The 22,727-nt window shown below is 42.9% G+C and overlaps 1 long non-coding RNA gene across 1 annotated transcript in view; it reads left to right on the top strand.

Annotated features, from left to right (window-relative positions):
• Positions 1-22,727, top strand: part of LOC148388342 (uncharacterized) — a 38,515-nt gene that overhangs the window by 11,205 nt on the left and 4,583 nt on the right. The window contains exons 2-6 of the long non-coding RNA XR_015862105.1: positions 7,256-7,380; positions 9,597-9,664; positions 20,681-20,764; positions 20,867-20,969; positions 21,775-21,854. This is a non-coding gene — a long non-coding RNA (uncharacterized LOC148388342). The remainder of the gene's footprint in view (positions 1-7,255; positions 7,381-9,596; positions 9,665-20,680; positions 20,765-20,866; positions 20,970-21,774; positions 21,855-22,727) is intronic.

Genomic DNA, 22,727 nt, shown 5'->3' with positions numbered 1-22,727 from the left:
AGATGGGTCATCAATCTTTGCTCAGGCCTCAACTCCAATGTTGGCATTGAGGCGTTTTACACCACAAGGCCTCAGCACCCGAGACATTTTGTCTAAATTCATTATCGCACTTCTAGTCAGTTTTATAGATGAGTGTGTAAAATCGTTTTCTTTGGAGGTAATCAAACGTGTGCCTTGACAAATATAACTTTAATTCTCACACTGGGATTCTAGACAATATATCACCTGTCTTGTATCTTGAATATATGTCCCGTTAACATGTCCCACAATGACATGCGAGTAAGGTAGTACCCAGCTAGGACTTTTGTTCTCCACAACCACAGTAATTTTTAATAATAATAATAATAATAATTACAAGCTTGATATTAATTTACCAAACAAGTTTTGTTGTCCAAAGACATTGAGTGTTCACACAATGAAAGAAAGCGGGTTTTTTTTCAAACGATGAGTTACAACTTAAACTTATGAGCTTGTTCTACTTTACTAAGTTTGGATTTGAAAAGTTAAAATGTGATTGTTCATCTTCAAACTCTGAATTTGGTAATGTCATTCTTCCACATCCATAGTATACTCCTGCACAAAATGCCATTTCATACAAATAAAGATGCTATCGGTAGAGAACATTCACAACAAAAGTGCCACCAAAGTGTAGAAAACAGAAAAATTAAAGGCCATTAAAGTGTGCAAAACCAGCAGATATCACAAAGAATAATTCATAATACTGTGAAAAGCTGATATACACAAAACCACGAGTGCATGATCAGTAATAAAAAATAGAGCAAATGAATCTTAATCATTGTTTCCAGAATTTCAGGAGTTTTACTTTTCTCTAATAGGAATCTAATCATGTCGTTTTATAGCGCTTTCCTTGTGGAAATTTGATCATTGTTAGATCAGGGCTTATAAGTTTGTTGGTTGTTTTCAGTTGTTGTTTTTTTTTATGTTTGGGAACTTCATCAATGAAAGGCAGCTGTCTCTGTGGATCAAGCACATTAAGAGTAACTCTTGATAACACGTTTACTTTTGCAATTACGTACTCTCAAATGTATGAGATCTATTCATCGTCAATTTTAGTCATGGCCTTTTAGCAATCTCAATGATGATCATGCTGTCTGAAATAATTTCTCAGGACCCTTTGGGTGGAGGCCATGGGAACAACGTTTGTAAAAGAACGAACACAATCGTCCATGTCTAAGATCATACACCTTGGGACTGACAAATGCTCGCTTTTTCTGGCCTGTTTGAGGCACAAGGCCTTCATGGTCACCAAACCACACTTAGGCTTATAGTCTCCTGGACCGCATCACCCTGACACCCCGCTGAGCAGCTAGCCGCTAGCAGTGGAGCTCCCACTGGGCAGTCTCAGCAGGAGCTGTGGACAGCGGGCAGGCTCCCATGGGACCACGTGGCAGACATTTTGCTCCAGACTTTTTTTTGTCTCTGCACGTCGGGGATTGTGGACTACAACCACGCTCTCAGCACATACACAATTTGACGGAATGCCCACATCTGTGTGTCTTCCTACTTGGCCCAAGTATGAGAAGAAAAACGTCATCCACCAGATGCTTCCGCTCCCAGAAATCGTAGCGGGGTGCCAGGGGATTCCCGCTGGGCCCGCACAGCGGGAACATACATCTCACCGCGGGGGAAGCCCACCAGCCTTTAATGACGAGACGCATCAGTCTTCTTCTCAGGGCCCTGCATGACATGCCCAAGTGTCTTGGTCATGGTGGCATATCTAGGGCCATAGAATGCATATGGCGGGGGTGCTTTATAAAGCCCTGTGTGAGCCTGTGTTCAAGCTCAGCAGTGAGAGTATTAAAGATTGTTCAGCACAGTTGGTGCAGTTTGTTCGCCTCGCAGGAGGTTGGGATCTCATTTGCCTGCTCCCCACTTTACTCTATTATTGCTATTAAAAATGTCAATCTACATGCTTCTACAGCTTCCTCCCACAATCCAAAATCATGCTTCTCAGGTTAATTGAAGACTCTAAATTGTCCTTAGATGTAAACAGTTGAAATATGTAACAACCAGGATGCAAAGATCATACCGAATAAACTGAACATTAAAATGAAATACTATATATTATATGTGAGTAAATCACAAAACCTCAGCTTGACACTTTTAAGGAACCTTGAGCACATCAGCATGTGAACTCTGCCTATTGTCCAAAAGGCATCAAACAGTTTTGTTGTTTTTTGTTGATGATGCCAGAGAGGCTTTCCAACATTCAGAGGAGAATATCAGAGGTGACTCTTTAATGCCTCTCTGGATCATCTCCTTCCTTGTTTCGCTTAAGGAGGTCTTCACCACTGGAAGCGATCCATAGCTGAAGATTATGTAACAAGTGGTTTACTTGTGGAGCTAAAGCACATCTGAACATGAGGAGGAAGAGGAAGAGGAGGAGGATGGCACACAGTGAAGAAACCACGGACAAGTCCAGAGGTGTTTTTTGTATGAAAGCCTACCTCACATTCTTTGTCTCAGCCTTCCTTTCTCTTTTGTTTTTCATGTTTTCTGTGTGGAGAGCAAGCGGTGCTTCGCTTGCCTCAAGCCGAGCTAGATGTGAACAGCAGAGCCAGGCTGCCAAGTGATGAAAGACTCTGGCATCCAGGGACACCGTGGGCCTGGACCAAAAGCTCAGAGCAAGAGAGAAAACGCTCACTCTTAAACTTAATGCTTTTTTTCCTGCGCGTTCCTTCTTTGGCACAGCGCGTGTGTATGTATGTGTGTGTGTCCTTTTTCCATCATTGGGTTGAGCGATTGCTGCTTTATTTTCTCTCTTTTTTTTTGTGAGCGGTTGTACCAGAGGCTTGGAGCAAGACTTCCTCGTGGGAGACCAGTGGATGAGAGTAGTGAGGAGGAGGAGGGGCAGCAGCATGAGGCCAAAAGGAGGCTATTGAGTTTTGGTGTGGGTGTGTGTATGTGTGGATCGTGGGGATGCAATTCGAACGTGGGTGAGCAATTCTTACATGCAAACGAATCATTAATCTGTCCCCAAGATGCATCTCTCAGGCTTTAAAAGTTTGGTGACCTCTATTCTAAACAATCGCAGTAAAATGGGTGATTGATTTACAATCACAACTTGTCAACATTTATTTCAGGGATTGCTGTCTCTGGTGGTTAAAAAAAATTCAAGGGAAATTTATTTATTTGATGTTTTCAGCGTGTTTGGGTTGAAAAATGTCAGTCTGAAGGTCAAGCAAACACAGCTGTGTCATTTACTTTGTCCCAGCCGATCAACCTAACCGAGTTTAGTCTTCAGTTGATCCTTGATTTGGTTTTGGTTTCTTTATCAGTCCCACACGGGGAAATTCCAGTATACAGCAAGAGAGAATGAGAAAGGTTGGTGGCATGCAAGACAGCCGAACTAATAGGTGGATCATGACAGTACAATAGAAAACATATGTCATATCATCAGAAAGACAAAAAATCTAAAGCACTATTCATTTGTTACCCAAGTCAATTCCTTCTACACTGAGCTGCTGTGCAATAGAAGACTTGAATGGAAGTGACAAAAGCTGCAGCTTTGTTGGAATTTGCCAAAGGTTTGAATGCTTGAGCTTTATTCCGGTTTGTGCCCACTGTGTGCTTGAGACAATGCCGAATTCAAACACACAGACACAATCCCTACAATTCCCAGGTCAGGCTATGAGCACCTTGCCGAGACTTTCTTAACGATTTTCTAACGTAATCCTGTCTTATACGGCATGGAAATGTGACGCAAGGGTTAGCAACACTATCAAGATTACATGTGTGCATTTTTTTTTAACGGTACAGCTTTTACAAATTATATCTAGGGGTGTAATCCTCCATCTTAGTGTTCTGTCTATTCATCACACTTCATTTTTCAATCCGGTGCAAAGAAGCCAAGGTGAGGAAACTGGAGGAAAGACTCACAGTGTTTATATACGAACGAGTACACACAATCAGAGTTGAGACTGGGAGGAGGAGTTGGATCAGAACACACCGTGTCTGCTTTTGTGTTCCCGCTGCTGGAGACATCAACACCTATAGACACACACACACGCACGCATTCAGTCTACGCCGTGTGAGTCATCTTGTCGGTTTCCGAACTCTCATGCCGTTCACTGCCTTCGGTCATGCACACATTCTATCTGTGTGTTTGTATTAGTCTTGGAAAAAATCCAAAATCAAATCAATCTCACATGTGAAGGCTGTGTGCGTTGGCGGTGCTGATGCTGATAGAGGGTCCGGACACTGTGCAGTATGTGGATGTGGGTGTTTGCTTGGGTGTGACTGGGCCTGTTTATGTGGCACCTTAAATTGGAGCCATGCTGCAGGGGATTAGGACTATGCTGGAACCAAACTTATTTTATTGTTGGTGCACGAGTTTTCAGGACTCTGGAATCAGAAATCGGGATAGCAGTAGCTTATCTGTAAGGACTTGCTCTGGCTTTGGGAGCAGACGGGCATGTGTGTGATGTCTGGTTGTGTGTGGTGTGCAACAACATAACCAGTATAAAATGAAACAAAATAAAAAGAAATAGAAAAACTGAAGGGACATCAATAATGTTTTTACTGTTCCTTATATACAAGTAAGTGAGAGCCACACTGAAAAGAAAAAAAAATATGTGAGGGGAAAATCTGTTTGACTTCAATACGGCCTCATGCAAGTTAACATTCGTTTTGATCTTTTGTGTAATTTTTTCCAACCCGTGCTGTGAATGTTGACATGATGTGAACATCTAATTGTTTGTTTATTAATTTGAGCAGACTGTTTAAACACATCTATGGTCAAGTTTGACTTTTCTATGAACCAGCATGTTTTTGGAATGCAGTAGGAAGCCATAATACCAGTAGAAAACACTTCAAATCCATATATACCTTTTTTTTGTTTTTCAGATTTATTAAGCAGCATGAGGCTATAAAGTTACTTAAGCATTTAAATAGAGATCTTTCCCGTAGATATCTCACTTGTAGCACAAATAGCCTCAAGTATAATTTTGAGTATAGAGCAAAAACAACTGAGATATCCTCTGAGGCGAAACATAATTAATCGCTCACCTACCGCAGTGAACTGGCTCCAGGCCAAAATTCCAAGTTTGGTGGTCTTAATGCAAACCTTCCACACGCTCGTGAGAGGAGCGTCACCCTCCCTAATCATTTCTGACAAGGTGTGAGGAAGACTTTATGTGAACAAAAATAATTTGGCAAATGCTAAGTAGGCGTCTTCTCTGCACCTTTACTTTGTGAACGCATAGCTTTGAGGACTTGTGAGGGTAAGTTTTATGTGCGTAAATAGTTTTTAACCGATGCAATCAGACAAAAAAAAAATTGACTTAACCATAGATGAAAGGTTCACATCTCCATTTTTTGGGGAATTCATTCACATTATGCGTAACATTAGAGTGGTTGTGATTTGCATTGCAAGTAGTTACATTCACTAACATTACTTTAATACAGACATAATGTATGTTGCAGCTTCATAAAATATCACAGTTTTGATTTGACTGGTGACTTTTTTTTGGTGGCAGCGATGAAGTAAAGCAGACAAAAAGTGTTGTTTCTTTTTTTTATTGGTTGTTTGTTCTAATAAATAGACAACATTTGGTTCGGATTCCTTTTAACTCATGTGGAGGTGCGCGTCAGATGGTCCAAAAAGAAATTAATGCATAAATAATGAAATGTTCAAAAGGCTGAGAGGCAGCCAATGATCCCAGACTAAAAAGATCCCAGTGTAGCCCGCCATGTGTGGCGGATGTTTTCCACACACTGATCAGCCAGCTTGGCCACAGCTGTCCAAACCGCAGACCCCGGGAGAAGCGGAGAGGAGAGGCGGGGGAGGCAGCACGGGAGTGGGCCGGGGGTGGTGGGGCGGCAGGCTTGGCAAAGGTCAGACAGGCTGAGGCAGCCGGGAGTGTGGGAACTGTCCAGGAAGGCATGTGTGAAATGCTCTGAGATGAGGTATCATCTTACAGCCAAAACCACCTTAGGGAAAGTACGCTGTGCCTGCATGTGTAAGTGTTTTTGCGCGTGTGTGTTTATGCCTTGTGTGTGCTCACATTTGAGGGGGGGGGGGCTACTTTTGGGAAATGACGCTAAGCAGGGAGGGGAAATGCTGTGAAAGATGAAAAGAAGAGGAAGTCATTTTTATGAATGCTCAGAGACAAGCATTCACACTAAGACTGATGCGTGTCTTTGTGTATACACACACACACACACACACACACACACACACACAAAACTACTACCCTAACCCTTAACCCTAACCCTACTTTGAAACCCTAACCCTAACTTGAAACCGTACTTTAAAATCCTAACCCTAGTTTTAAACCCTACTTTGAAATGCTAACCCTAGTTTGAAACCCTACTTCAAAACCCTGACCCTAGGTTTAAACCCTACTTTGAAACTCTAACCCCAGTTTTAAACCCTACTTTGAAACCCTAACCCTAGGTTAAATCCTACATTGATCCCCTAACCCTAGTTTTAAACCCTAACCCTAGTTTTCAATCCTTCATTGAAACCCTAAACCCTAGTTTAAACCCTACTTTGAGACCCTAACCCTAGTTTTAAACCCTACTATGAAACTCTAACTCTAGTTTAAATCCTGTTGAAACCTTAACCCTAGTTTTAAACCCTACTTTGAAACCCTAACCCTAGTTTTAAAACTAATTTGTAACCCTAGCCCTAACCCTAACCCTACTTTGAAACCCTAACGTGTGTGTGTGTGTGTGTGCATGTGTGTGTGTGTGTGCGCATAATTTATGACAACTGCCTAATGTCCTAGAAATTAGCGCAATTCCCTGTTATTATGGTTGCGGTTGGTGGTCACGTGCGGCGTGTGCTGTGATGTCTTTGTGTGTTGCAATGCAAATTCCTTCACATTACAGGGGAAGCGGTCTTCCCAGTGATCCATGTTTGTCTGCTGCAGAGGGACACTGATGGTTTTAATATGACACAGACATCCTCAGTTGAACTTTTTGTGCACTCAAACTGCAGATAAGCGGTTTCCATGCACACACACACTCAGACGCGCAAAGTGAGGTGACGCGTTCTGCTGCTGTCGTTGCCTCAACATGTTATCTTCCTCCTTCCTGATCCACCTGAGGCATACACCTCGCTTGTGTGGTTGTTCCATACACCATCCAAGCTTTTTTTGTGTATCTTAGTGTCATAAAAGATAAGATATGTATGTATCGCTAACCCCCACCTTTGTCTGCTCCTCCTGCTTCCATCTTTCTCATGGGTGACCCTTTGAAGAAGTCTAATCCGCATTATTTGCTTTCCCAGGCTTGTGTCGGGTCCCACTGTGAATTGACTGTGGAAAATATACTCCAGTCTGCCGGCCGCTCCCCGTGTCCTTGATTTATCCGAATAGGATGTGGCTGATGGGCGCACGTAAAGCAGTCTGAATGGTGAGTAAATATGATCTCTTTTTTCCTCTCTTTCAGTGCGACACTGTGGCTGCCGGTCAAAAAGCTTTATGTAGCCTGACGTGCATTCAGCGAGCGTTTCATTCAACTACGCTAAATTTCAAGTCTCCAAAGAGCACTTTGCTCACAATAGGGCCTCACTTCATTACACTAAATAACAATGGCAGCCGCCACATTGTCTCTGTGGTCCATGTTGGTTCAGCACGTTATAAATAGTTCCAGTGCCAGGTAAGATGAGTAGGTGGATGGATGTGAGTTTTGGGGGTTTTTTTAGACAGAGAAAGGTAAGTCATCATGTGGATGAAAAAGGGAAGTTGGGTTGGGAAATACCATTAACCCAAGGGATGATCTCAGACTCCTTCACAAGACAATCCTGTTGGATGTAATAGTGGGTGTGTTCCTCAGACACATTCAGTGTTACGCTCTGGTCAGCATGCCTTAGTCACGCAACAGCCGTCTGTGGGCGCCTGCCAAAGCCTCAGTTGGCTCGGCAATGTCACTGTGTGCCATTTTCTGTTCCCCCGGGTGCTTTCGGAGCTCCAGCCTGGCCTCTGCTCACTGTGTTTATGTCCTGCGTAATTGCAGACCTCAGTCTGAGCGGCAGGCCAGCGTCTGTCAAAATAGCTGTGTGTTCGCTTCAAGTGAGACCTCAATCATATCGACTCCTGTAGTCAGACCACATCTCCCATAACCCCCTGCCTGGCGAGGCTGGTGGCCCCCCCCCCAGGCAGCCTGATTGGATCGAGGCGGAAGAACGGCGTGGAGTTTCTCTGTGGCGGGCGCCTCTTGTCCACACGCACCCACACACACACACGAAATCCAAACATCATTTTTCTCAGCTGCTGTGGGGCCCACGCTGGGTCCCACACCTTGAGTACGCAGCCGTGAAATGGGGCCCTGTGTGGGAGCTGTTGGCAAGCCCAGTGGAAACAGCAACGGCGTGCTCCTCGTTAGCGCCGATGACGCCAGCAAACCGGCCGTCTCCGGGGAGCGTACCGCACCGCCACTGCCAGACAATGAAACCTTCACACACACATGATTCAATTTTGAATGTGACCTCAAACTGTACCACTTTGCTCTCGTTACAGCATCAGCAGTCATGACAACATCCGTCCGCCCGTTCGTCCGCCCGACCTACTGACCTTTCCCAGCCAGGGAGGCCTGGCCACATACTTGCGTTGACCTCCAGCACGTTGCTCCCCTCCCACCCGCTTTCTCCTCCCCTGTTGGGAGGCAAGGGCAGATCAAGGAGTGGGTGGGGTGATTCGTAGAAGAGCGACAGGCGAGCATGAGGCGTGGGGGGAATTTTCGCAGCACTAAATCCCTTCACATCCACCCTGGAATCAGGGAATTGGGCAGCCCACACAAACACAGCCTCTGTGACACTCCCGGAATGCTGGGCCTCCCTCTCCCCTTTTTTTTTTTTCTTCTTCAGGTAATTACCACAGTGGTCACGGTGCTCAGAAAAGAAAGCGTCACCCAGGGCGGCGCAATAGTGACAGGAGCTGAGGCAGCAGACCGCTTTGTGCTGGAAAAACACACCACCTTTGGTCTTTGGTGGTTTTTCCTGCCGACTTGAGTTATATGTTGTATTGGGAATAGCCAACATTCCCACAAAATGAAAATATTCTTCTTACTTCTTCTTACTTTGGCTAAAGCGGAGTTAGCACATACCCCAGAATCAGGACAGATTTGAGGAATTGCACCCCCTTCCGATCAAACTCAGCAAAAGCCCGTTTATCGAATATCTCCAAGATATCATGAGCGATTATCCTGTGGTGCGAGACGCGTTCAGAGTGATTTTTTTTTCTATCCATGCTCGTAAAACGGTATGCAACGACCATCATAAATGTTAAATCCGTTTCATATTTACAATCCCGGATCAAGTAGTTTGACACCATTTCATCAATTGAATAGTTCTTTATAGTTCCAGACCTATTTTTTCCAGATTATTCTTGAAACCTTACTTACTCTCAGTACTAATTTGTAGTCTTATCTTCTTATATACCCCGTGAAAAATAAGACACTAAGACCACATGCATGCGTCAATACGCACAGATAAACATCATGATATGGTCAGAGGTGTCAAGTCAAGGGAATGTATCAGACTCCTGGAGGGCCCTCCATCCTTCCTTCCTCCTTCCTCCTCTTCCTCCAGTGCTCCCCGGTGCTTGTAATTGAAAATGTATTTATTGCAGGCCCAGAGGCTGCTCTGGCAAGAGAGAAGAGGGAGGGAGGCGCTGCAGCTTATGAAGATGTGGTTAAGGTGAGGGCCGCAGGCTTTGGCTGCTCTTCAGCACCGCTCACTCACTCACTCACTCACTCACTCACTCACTCACTCACTCACTCACTCACTCACTCACTCACTCACTCACTCACTCACTCACTCACTCACTCACTCACTCACTCAAAAATTGTTTTTCTCTGGTCCTATCTGATTCTTATGCTTTCATTTTAATTATTATTTTAGAATTTAAAGCGCCAAAAAAACAGGTCAATCAGACAGAAGGTGTAACCGAATAGTGTGTCAATCATTTTGTCGTGCGCACACATTCTCACGCACACTCTGACTGCCAGCTGCTGCATACACCGTCATCTTGGCTGCGTTAATGTACTCCGGTTGACAAAAAAAAAAATTACTGCGTTAACTTCAGCCAGCATCAAAGAATTAACTCTGCATGTTTTTTTTTTCTTTGGCTTTTATGAGTAAGACTGAGGTGTCCCAATGAAATATCCACCCGGCATTACTTATCATTTGGAGAGAGAGTGACGCTTTACTTCCCGGTTATCACTTCCGTGAATCCTCCCGCTCACAGACACGGCGAGTGACACGCCGGCACTCATGGAATCTGTCAGCTGCAAACAAAAATGAAAGTAGTGGAGTACCTTGACGGCACAATGGAGAAAAATAAGCCTCTGCAAATGTCTGATTGGTGGCTGGCCTTGAGGAAGCAGCTTGGCAGGCGGCAGCATGACAATTGGCCTTCTCAGATACTGTAAGATGGAGGGCCGTTTGCATTGTCTTCCCAGCAATTCTTTGACTTCCCTATGACCAATCCCGGTAACACAGTCATTTGGCACACCAAAGTGGGCCGCCTCGCGCTATTGAAGGGTCCTGCAAGCAAAAGATGTAATGCAGCTCATTCTGGGCCTGTGATCGCCGCACCGGCAATGGATTTGTATCCCGGCTACACTGAAAGGCCTGCTCAATTGGATGGAGCTTTAAAGTGAAGCAAGAAAGCTCTGGAAAATTGGCCCTCAAAGGCACATTTCAACTGGAAAGCCTTCCTTTTAAGCTGTCACTCCTTACTGCTCGAAAATCCTATTATGGCATCAACTTATTGTAATTAAAAGGCTGAGGAGATATGCGGGCAAAAACACCTCCATCTGACCATCAGAGAAACAAAGAGCTGTGTTGTTGTCGTTGGCTGGCCAGTCAGATCGCCTTATTTGCGTTGACATGTGGGCTGTCGACGGACGCCAGCTCCATCACTTAGCAGACGTTTCTCCATCCTTTTCATCACCGCTTTTCTTTTAGATGTCACACAAACGAGAGCCCTAAAAAAAAAAAAGAGAATCACCTCATCAAGTCTTGCACTGAAGTTCAAATACGCTTTGCTGGGAAATTGCTCCAGAAGCCCTCCTCCATATTCTGCGTTTTTTATGTGTAAGAGGATTGTGTCTCTTTCTTCTTCGCTCTCACCACAAAGAGCCTCTTTTGAAGGACTTGACAGCCGGAAGTTCTTAGATCTGTACGCTCCTTTGGCCAGTCATGTGACCGCAAGCTTAACTAAACTGAAGAGGATGTCTGCTCAATCATTTATTAACTTTTTGACATGAAAATAATAGGAGCAATAAGATCAGGGCTTGTACTTAAGTATCTCTTAGATCTCCACGTCTTCTCTGTGGACCTGTCTTGAGTTACAAATGATGATGGTGCCGAGAGGGCCACGCTGGCGACGGTCGAATCTGCGGATATACCTCCAGCAGCTGTGCTTCAGACCCATCTCTCAAGAACCTATCCATATTGACACTCAGCAGCTGTGTCGTAAATCACATTCGGGAATTGTTCTTTGGAGAAATGTCCAGATAATCTTCTTTTCAGGAGGTTCACATACGTACTACATTATGTGGAACTGAAAAGTGGAAGAAAATATGCTGATAGCATTTGTAGCCTTAACATCTTTCATACTTTAGGGAAGACTTTCTAGGTGTCAAACTCAAGGCACGGGGGCCAGATACGGCCCGCTACATCGATTTATGTGGCCCTTGAAGACAAATTTTGCATTGACTTTGTGTCATTACTAAAATTACAAATTGTCTTCAAATTTTTACTAGTCTCTGATTTCAAAACTAGTTTGTTGTGTAGCCATTACATCTGCTCCAGCCCAAAGCGCCTTGACAACTTCCATGACAATTGTAACTTTGGAAATCTCACACATGGTGGAATGCAGTCATTTGCTGGAGTTTTTGAACCATAGATGCCAGTAGTTCGTTGTAGTGTGCAAACAGATGCCCTGTCACTGACACGCACACTCGCAATCCAACACATACTTTCTCAATCTGCCTCTCACTCCCACATTACATGGACCCTGACTGGGAGGAAGTCAATCTTCACTTGCCCTAACATTCACTTGTGGATGGCCAACATCCAGCTGAGCTGCTGAACATGTCACAGTGTGGTAACAAGCTGATAGAAACACACATTAACTAGTTAATCATCATCAATCAAGTTTTGAGTCTCCCCCATGTCTTGATTCATAATCTTATCCAGATATTTTAAACAAATAGTATAGAGGTTCCTGCTGCAAGTAAGGTCCTTAAACACATTCTCTGAGGGGCAACCTTATCAAACAGAAATAAAAGAGAAAAGCATCCAAATGTTATTTTATTTTATTTTACTATTGACTTGTGAAGGTAGGCAGGTATGTACCATATTTCTACAGTGATTACAGTAAATCTTAAACCTAGACCAATATTAATCCATGTTGATTTATTTTGTATTTATTTACAATATACCTTATTTTCCTTATAAGTGTTTTTATTAACAGGCTGTTATTTTACGAGGGCAATGTAAGCCTCCAGAACAGACAGTGTTCTATCTTTGAGTTTCCACTGCATAGTGAACTACTGAATACCTCTGCTAATACCCAGTTATAGTTACATTAGAATTTAACTAAGTTCCAATGCACATTCTTTTGCCACTGAAAGCTCCTTCAACTGTTAATGATCAGGTCAAGCCACCTTTTACTAAGTTTATACTTAAATTGTAAGTTGGTTGCACAGTATTAAACATAGACACATCTTTGTTGATTGCACTGATTTGTCAACCTTGTGAGTTCTGTTTAGGCGATTTTATAGTATATGCCTGATAAACCACCTCAGCATACACACAAATATGCCCATCCCCACAAACACACACAAGAGCTGCTGTCTGCTTCTGGGAAAGCAAATAGAAGAAAATAAGAGGCGTGTGTTTGACTCACCTGTGGGCATGTGTGTGTTTGTGGTTTGTAGTGTGTGTGAGAACATTCTAATGCTGCATCTCCATGTGCAAAATGTGTGCCATGACTTTAGAGGCAAAAAGGGCCAATAAATGGAAGGATGCTGTTCACTCTTTTTGCAGGGAGGGAAGAAAGATGGTTGCCCATGAGGGGGTTTTGATGGTCCCTGACGGTGTTTGTGCTTTACGGGCCAGCAGCTGCCAGCAGCTGCTCCAGGTGCCTGTCAGCCTGAGCCACAAGGTTGGCCCGTGTGCTGTTGAGGCACTGACTGCGTGTGCGGGTGTGCTTACGTTTGTGTGCGTAGCCATGCCAAACCACAAGGCTGCCTGGAAAACGAGCTAACACAAGTTGAGTGAGAGGGCGGCTGGCTAGCATTTGAAATACGCCCCAAAACTGTACACCCGTTTATTGGCTTTTTATACGAGTGTATAGTCTGGTGTTGACCACCATCACAACCACCTAATTTGTGTTGTTGTTTAAGCAACCATTTATTGCAACATCTTATCCCAGTCTCAGGTCTGTTGTATTAGCACACCATCCAAATGATCTTTGATGTGGTGTTGAGCTCATGCATGCGGTCTGACATTTTCCTGAATGGTTAAGTGTGTGTGGAGAGCCAACTGATTCAGACTTCCTCTGGCTGTGTGTGTGCGTGTTTGCACACGTGTGTGCGTGTGTGTGTCGTCCTCAGGGGTTTATCAAATGCAATACAGTGAGCCCCCATTTATCTCGCCGGATATGTTCCAGACCAACACGCAATAGATGAAAACCTGTGATATGACTGACTGTATACACATTTTATTTTTTTTAAATACAATATATATAGTGGTGCCTGCATGCGAGTTCAACTTGTTTCTTGACAACTCGAAACACATGTAAATCATCTTTCTCCTTTGGAATCAATAGAAATGCAATTAATCCGTTCCAGCCTCCCACAAAAGACAAACAAAACTGTAAAATGTTTAAGTATTAAGCACTATTGTAATTTGTAAACATTTAGTAATAAGAAATAGCATGTAAAGAACTGAACTGGCTTACTTTGCCTTAATTCATACTGATCGGCGCAGGTACCCAGTAAGCTGACATAATATTTTTTGTTCCTCCCAAATGATAAAGAATATATACCTGAGTATTATATATATATGTTTTATATATAAATGTGTTTCTGTCCATTTCTATAAAACAGTAATGTGTTTTCATTGTTTGTTAGCATTAAGTGAATTAGACTTTCCAAATACAAAAAGCTATGGGGATGTTTTTAATTTAATACTCTAGTTTGACAGAAAACTTTTGGTGGCAACAAAAAGGAGCCTTTCTAACACATTGTGGAAATGAAAAAACAACTCAAACAATTCTCCAAACAAAAGGTAATAAGTACTTGCTTCATTTTGTCACTTCTAGTTGAGGTTTGCTTTTAACAAATATTACAGAGCATTTCACTGACAAGCAAAAGATGCTCACTACCAGTTTTCACTCCCTCACTGCCACTTAAAGGAAGTATTTTGTCATACAATCTTTCTTTTGGTCTTTGTCATCTTTTTGCTTGTGGGAGCGGAAACAGGATGGTCCCACCTTTACAGAAAAAACACGCCTCTCTTTTTCCACATTTAAGTGCCGGGAAATGAACACTGAATGAAGTTTAAATTTGTTTAACCTAAGACTGGATGTGAATCCTAGCAAAGCTTTTTATTTAGGTGTGTTTTTTTTCTCAAATAGTATAAGTATGATACAGGATGTGTCCCAGCAGTGTAAATACACATAATCAGATATTTCCGATCAGAATCAGTTCTTCTCCAGACATTGATCAAAATCCAATAAGCATCAGGTATCTGTCGTTTGCAGAGCAATACAAAACAACCAAAGCACAATAACTACAACAACAACAACAAAAACACTACATTAAAACTAAACTATAACAAGTACAAACATTTAAATTTGCTTCTAAAGCACTAAATAATAACTCCGTCCGCTCCAGGGGTCAAACTGTTGCCACCATAAAACTTTATTAGCTGTACGTGCAATGTTTGGCATCCTTAACTGTCGTAGTGTAAAACAGAAGTTAATCACACCGACTAGTAAATTGTAAATACTCTACGACAATGAAACAGTCTTAACATCAATGCAGAAGGTGTAATGCGAAGTTTTACAACTGCGAGATGATCACGTTTAACTGTCAGACAAGTGTATGAGGCCCTAGAAGAGAGCATTGATCAAGGTATATTTGCATGTTACAAGAGTTTTTTTTTTTTTGTGGATGGACATAGAGGATGTACAAAGTGGTCCTACGCGACCGTAAAGATGCTGAGTGTAGAAAAGGCAAACTCCAGCTGCTCTGACACCCACCGAATGTCTTCTTTGATCCCAGTAGTGAACGCGTCTATTCGTGTCGCCTCCAAAAACGTCCAACAGGAAGCGCGAGCCGGTCGTCTGTCGAGGCGGTAAATATTCAGGATGTGGGTTTTTCTGGAGGAATTTCATCTGTGATGATACACTCGGCCACAGACTGTCTTTGTTTGTCATTAGCCTTTTCTTCCCTTTCATGTTGCCAAATGCTGTGGAGCTACTTCATCGAGTTAAAATACCTTAATGATAACACAATATTTTTATAATCTGTAAAAACAAACTAGAGCAGTCAGTGGAGCGTAGACCTCCACTAAAGCCAAATAATGATGACAGATAGTAGTGTAGATTCTTCCCTCAGAACTAAGCAGCTAATGTAGTACTGGATGTCAAAACCTGCAACTGCATGTATGTGCATGTTGTCGACACAGGCGTGCAAGAGCATGGCACATCCCTCCCCGAGTCCTCCTCAGAAACCACAATGATAAGCACCTGGACTCCCACACGCTGCCACTTAGCCTCAATTGGTGCTAAACTGGTCAATTGGAGCGGTGGCTGGCATTACTGCAGGGAAGTGGTGAATGAAGTCTTTTCACGACTGCATGCATACTGGAACTGAAAGCTCGAGATGAACAGATCCTTTATGGACACATGAGAGGATCGCACACGCTGGGCAGAATGGAGGATGTAATACACTCGCACGTGTCTGGGCCACACACGGTGACCTGCGCCACATGTGCCCGTGTTCACCCCTCATCCTAACATCTAGCCTCGGTTCTCTCAATCCGGGCCACACTCCTCGCCGACTTTGATGCAGGCTTTATTTCGTAGCGTGTACAACAATAATCTTCTTCACCCCTCCAATAGAGCGAGCCGGGTGAAGAAAGGCCCTTGCTCTCGACGCTTTACTTTATCTGGTGCCCCCAAAATGCTAGCCGGCCGCCCCTGAAAAGAACCCAAATCCCTCTCGTATGCAACAAAACAACACTGTAGCCCTTTCAGTGTGCCGGCCCACATGGAAACAGTCCTTTCTGTCCTTGGCGGACTCTGTGTCGGTCTTTCCATTCGCTCCGCACACATGTTGACACTGTTTGTTGCGGGTTAAGATGCCCTCTATGGGGCATTGTTCCCCTTGTAGCTTCTCTCTCATTGAGTTTTTCCTGCCTCGCTTGCCGAGCTAGAGAGAAGCGAAAGCACTGAAAGACCCCTGGATAGCAGTCAGCACTCCAGGGGGCCTTTCCACACGCAGAGCCCTCGCCAAAGGACCTCATTGTGGGTCGCAGCAGGCAGCCAGAGAGGGCTGCGTGCTGGAAGTATTGTGCTGCTGCAGAGACCCACGTCACTCTCTGCAAAAAGGTCAAAGTTGAACCCCCACTTACTCACGGGTTGCTCTGTACCTGCCATGCCTGTCTTCTTCCTTTTCGTCCATGCTGAAACACAGATGCATAATTAAGACTCTTAACATTGAGAGGTAGCAGAGGGACTAATTCAATGCACTTTTTCACTAATGGCTAATACAATTAACTGAGGGACTAACGAGCAAAGCAGGTCACAAGCTCCCATGTGCACTTTACCAGATGTCAGCACTTGAGCAGGATTAAAATCTAACGAAAACACCAAAAGAGCTTTGATGGCATCCCATCGTTGTTGATGTGGGCTTATGAATCACAAGTGTGTGTTTGCGTGTGTGTGTACAGGTGACCATGCCCAAGTAAGATAACTCAGATGGTGAAAGAGCTTGTCAAACATTTACATCTATGCTGAGCCAGATCCCACCCCTATCTGCTTATCTGGACACCCTTGTGCATGGAGGGAATGCTGGCGGGCTCTCATGCCTCTATGCACCATCAGCATAAACACACGAGTATGACACAAGAACCCATTCAGAGGTCTTAAGAGTCCCTCATTGGTCTCTTCCATCTACAGTATACAGTACAGATAAGGTTTTGATTTGCAATCACTAGACAAATAATTCATACTTAGAAGATGTATCAAAAGTAGGTCTCTTTCCTTCTTTTGCTGGTATTTTTTACATGTTCCGCTCCATTATCCAGACGTGCTAAGGGAGCATATTACATGGTGGACACAGGTTACATCATTGCTAAATTCTTCCTTTTTTGGAGTGATCCTCTCTTCTTCATTATGAACATTCCTGAGTGCACAAAGGCAGCTAATGTCACTATAGCAACGGTGCGGTGTTTAGCACGGAGGAGAGCCACCGGAGATGGGTGCTGTCAGCGGTGATGTACGAGTGTGACCTCACATTAACAGTACATGAGCCTCTTAAACCTTGACCCGCATCCCCTCACACCACTACAGTGGGCCCTCAGTCAACGCTGTCCCCGCTGCAAAATGCTCATTGTGTTGGGAAGGCCCATTGTGACTGGGGGGGCGGGGGGGAGCGCTAACTCATGTACATTCCCCCTCCTAACCTCCTGGCCATGTCCAGCGCCCGGGGCCAGTCGAGGGATCCCCCACGGGGGGCCACTTCCTTTTAAGCCTCCCTCCATGACCTTCCGAGCGTCCCGCTGCTAGAAATGTGTCGTCTCCTTTGGGTGTCTTTTTAGGCGTGTCACGGTGTCGGGCCCCTGATGCAACTATTTGTTGATATGATAACTTGATTAGATATCAGGATGGATGATGTTTTGTCAGCAGTACCCTGGAAGCCAATTTGTCATCTGCTCGGGAGCCCCAAATTAGGGGGATTGGAAAATTAATGCTGATACTACAAAAGCTTTCTTTATTTACACGATGGCCAAGCATTAATATATGGTGAAGTTGAACGCATTTCTAGATTTTTATCAGTCGCATAAGTGGTTCGAAAATTTAGTTCAAAACTTCCAAAGTCAGCGTTCGACCCACTGAGCCACATAGCTGTGTTTCTTAATCAGTCAGGCTTTCAAAGTCAATTAATCTCCAAGCAGTCACGATTTTTGACAGCTGTCCCAAAATTGAGTTCAAGATTTCTGACTCTTTGCTGTTATGGTTCTGGTTCTTTGGTTTTCTTCACTTTTGGTCACTAATAGTGATAACAAATTAAAAGCAGATTTATTCTTTTAGCTTCTCTTTAAACTGACATCTCCACACCAGCAGTTGTTTTGTTGATCTCCAAATCGTTTTCTCACCACATGCATCTGTTATATTTTATTTCTGAGCACAACTTTTGGCTACATCTGACTAATGGGCCTCTGAACTGAAGGTTGTTATTCTTATTAATGCATGTGTGCACCTGCACATCGGAACCTACGATTCAATTAATGCAACCAAGGTCCGCATTTCAAATGTGGCCTAATTTGCATCATAGAAAGCCGCCTCAATATTTGACCCTGACGACCAGATGAAAAAAATTCTTCCCGCTTGAAACAAGATGTACCCCTCTGAGACTTCACGGTTTGTTCAATGCCATGAATAGAAGCAGGGTGTGCTTAATTTTTTTTTTATTATATTCTATGAATTGTACTGTCAGCTGTCTATCACGACACATAACAGGAAGTGAAAAAAAAGTTAATGGCTGTATTTGAACAATAAATTATACAAGCCATTGTGAAAGATTTTGCAACTCTTTTCCAATTTAGCATACACAAGTTAACCCTGGTGCCAGTAACAACACCAAGGCTTGAAAACATATTGACTTGAATGACAACACCTCATCCTCCTTTCGGGACTGTGCAGCTTGTCAGCTTGGTGACCTCTGAGCAAGCTCGGAATGCAGGTTTCATGTGACATATTCAAGATTTTGCCATCTGTGACAATCCACCCACCCCCACATCACCACACTTACTCGCACTGAGCGCTGATGTATTTTTGGTGAACAAGTGCTCTGTGTCTACACTCACTGTCCTGGAAAGGTTGATTTACTCTTGCTTGTTTGTTTGCTTTTGGTCTACGTCTCGGGGCTGACCGCACACGGCTGATTGTTTTCTTTTTTCTTTTCTTCCATTTATTGTTTCTGAGTTCATTTTTCACACATTGGCCTTACAAAAATATATATTTACCACCTATACTTCTTTGTTAGACCCAAAACATCAGATGTTCAACTTCCATTCACAGGTCAAATTTTATTTATTAATAGGATTGTTTTGTCAGGTTTTACAATTTCTTTTGCTTTCATTTCCATTTCTGAAATGAGTTAATATCAGCAGGTCTTATATACCTGTCATCATATTCAGCATTTTTTTTTATTATTATTGTTGAAATCATAAGTTCCCACCTGTAAAAGAAGAAAACTCACTGAAATTGTCAATAAAAGTACAGTGAACACTTTAAATTATTTTCTAAGATCATTTATTTTTCACTAACAAACCAGGATTATTTTTTTTATTTTTTTTTAAACAATCTTAGATGAAAAAGTGGCTAGATGGCTGGATGGCTGTTTTCACGCCACTATTATTGGGGATGTGCTACCACTTAGCGGGTAAAAACTGCACGTCAAGCACATGAAATTGTTTTCCCCTCAAATTGTGGCGCACTAGCGTCATCTAGAGGAAATTACTGAGCGGAAATGCACGATGTGTCAAGTTTTACTGTGGTTTATTGGTCAGAAATGTTGAAAGTTTTGTGCAGATGGTGTCTGGGATTATCTCTATAAATGTTTTCTTCTTTTCCTGCCAATAGTCAGCCATTTCTTCTGGCCAAAACTTTGTGCAGCTGTAATTTCAAACCTATTATTCCCATCTGTGCCTCTTGGGATTCTCAAGAATCGGACAGACATTCACATCCTACACTTTTCAATCCACTCCACGACTGCAACTCTTGTTTTCTTGTGATGACAAACGGGAAAGATTGTTTGAGCGCTTTTCCAACATGAAGTGTTGCTTTATTTGCTTGCTTACTTTGGAATGATTGTGTTGGTAGGTCAGAGAGCGATGCAACTATGTCAACGTGATTATTGTTGTGATTGTGCAGCTAGTCAACTCTGAGTAGTTCAATTGCTTTTTGGCACATATTTCTTCCAGGAGTGGGTGAACTTTGGTACTCATGTGGCACAATTGAAATTTAAAAGAGGCAGACAGGATAGGTTCTTGGTAAAGTATGTGTCAACTATTAGAAGACTCTTGATGATGAATGCCTGGATGGAGCAGGCTCCACGTGGCCCTGAGGCCAAAATTTGCCGGGCCCTATTTTAGACTTGTGGGTGTAGCTAGTGAGATGAAATGGAAACTATGAAGCTAAAACAAATAGTGATGTGATATTTTAGCAGTGGTGTGCTTTTTTTTTCCCCCTTCTTTTTTTAAATCTAAAATTAGGGTACCAATTTAGTGACAAGCCGTTGTAGCCCTCACCATGTGTGTTTTATTTCTCGCGTTGTTTTTCAACGACCGTTTGCAATAAAGAGACAGAATTTTCATTTGTTCGTTGGACGAGCCTTTCTGGTTTACCATGTTTTTGTTTTGCTTTTTGCTTTGTATGTCTACGGTTCACCAAATACATCTTCTCAGGTTTCGGGGACGTCACGCCATGGAGAAAAACTTCCTGTTCGCCATTGAAGGGGCAACCGCACTTGCAGCATTCTTTAATGACAGGTGGTTATTATTGAATTGGGTGTTTGTGTGTTTGTGGGTCATTGGCTGAAAATACACAACAAGAATTATGATTCCTGTTTTGGAATATTTTCTGCGCCATAGTCTTGCCTAAGCAGTTTTCAGAGCGCATGAATGTGACGGAAGAAAGCATCCGCAGAAGAGGAAAGAGAAACTGGTGCTCTGGTGTCAGAGAGCAAAATAACAAGTGTGCAATTTTACTAAGTTTATTTCTAAGTTTATTTGTATAGCCCTAAATCACAAGCAGTCTCAAAGGGCTTCACATAGACAAAAATTGACAATTATTCTCAAAGCATCCCCTGATCTTAAGCTCCCAAAAGGGCAAGGAAAAACTCAAAAAAACCCTACCAGGGGAAAATGAGAAACCTTGAGAAGGGACCACAGATGGAAGGATCCCCCTTTCAGGAACACCTGAATTGGTCCACGAGAATCCAGATAGCCACTGTCAGCTTGGGTGCCACCTAACCACCTCCCCAGCCGGGGAGGGGAGGGGGTGGGGAGAGGGAGCGAAAACAAACTCCAGCCGAATCGGCCACTACAGGTTAATTAAAGGCCATATCATCGAAATGTGTCTTTAAACGTGTCTTGGATGTTTCTACTGAGATAGCAGTTCCTATATCCATTGGTAGGGCACTGGTACTATGAATAATTGATTCCTATTAAGAACACTATTAAGCGCTAATGAAAAACGAGGCAGCTTTGCAGTTGACTATGCAATGCTAGCATCGCTTCTCTGTTCAAGCTGCTCAGTACAATCCTGTTTGGCTAAATCAACAATGAATCAAGTGAGCTGCATTTAACGTTGGTGTTGACCTATATGTAAAAATGTACTTTTCTAAAACTCGTATAACAGTGTAAAATTGTTGATCAAAAGAGTGCCTGTAAGGTCGAAAATTGTTTTACGTGAAGACACTAATTTGGTGTGTAGAAAAAAATATGTATATTATCATGCTGCTATTCATAACTAGTTGTTTTTTTTTTCTCTCTACCAGTTCGTCTGGGACTAAATGTCACTGTGACTGGTCCAAGAGGCATTCTTGACCCACAGATGCTACTGCACTTAAAAAAGGAGGTGAGTATATAAACCTCACTTACTAACACAACAGAGACTTTGGAAACAAACACAGCTCACTCAATAATCAACGCCGGTACAAAGGTTTGTATTTGTTTAGGTCTTTGTTTTTTGGCAGACCTGCAGGTTATATTATTAATTCATTACTAGTGAGACTATTTGTGAAGTGCACAATGGTATTTCAAACTGACAGCACCTTTTTAATGAAGGAAAAGGCATTTGTGGATTAACGGATTAGGCTCTTGGGAACTCAGCAGAAGGAGTTTTTTTTCTTTTTATCATCATAGAAAGTCAAGGGTCGCTTTAGCTTTCCCAGTCGCCATCCTGCATAAAAGTAGGGCTCTTGATTTAAAGTGTTGCTTTAGTCGTAATTACGTGCCTTCTTTTCACCGCAAAGGCAGTACAACATAGGAAGAAAGGGAGGACTTTTCTCCATGCGGATACTCTCAGTCAAAAGAGTGACCTCTGTACCATGACATTTCATCATCTAAACTTTATGCCAATTATTACTACACAACAACATGTGATTTTGATTGGAGTTTGCACACATTCACATATGTTTTCATTTACAGAAATAACTTTATTTTTCTTATAAAACCTTTATTTCACTTTGAGATCTGATTGTGTGGCATGTACCTATTTCTATACATAGAATCTTTAGTAGTCAGTGTATCCGCCATATTGGATGTGGCGGATCACGTGATAACTTCAGTTTTCGTATGTGGTGGCACCGTATGGAAAAAGGGAAACCACCTTGGTAGCTACAATAAAAATTATCACAACAATAATCGGTAATTTTATTCGCAGGATTGGGCTATAATCGTCAAATATATTACGTAGATGTGTCTATGGTTAATTTTCGGAATCCGCGAG

The sequence above is a fragment of the Syngnathus floridae genome, chromosome 13 (assembly GCF_059516105.1).
Source record: "Syngnathus floridae isolate MCC-2025c chromosome 13, RoL_Sflo_1.0, whole genome shotgun sequence".
NCBI classification, from domain to species: Eukaryota; Metazoa; Chordata; class Actinopteri; order Syngnathiformes; family Syngnathidae; genus Syngnathus; species Syngnathus floridae.
The sequence above is the reverse complement of the archived record's forward strand: the minus strand, read 5'-3'. Positions and strand labels throughout refer to the sequence as shown.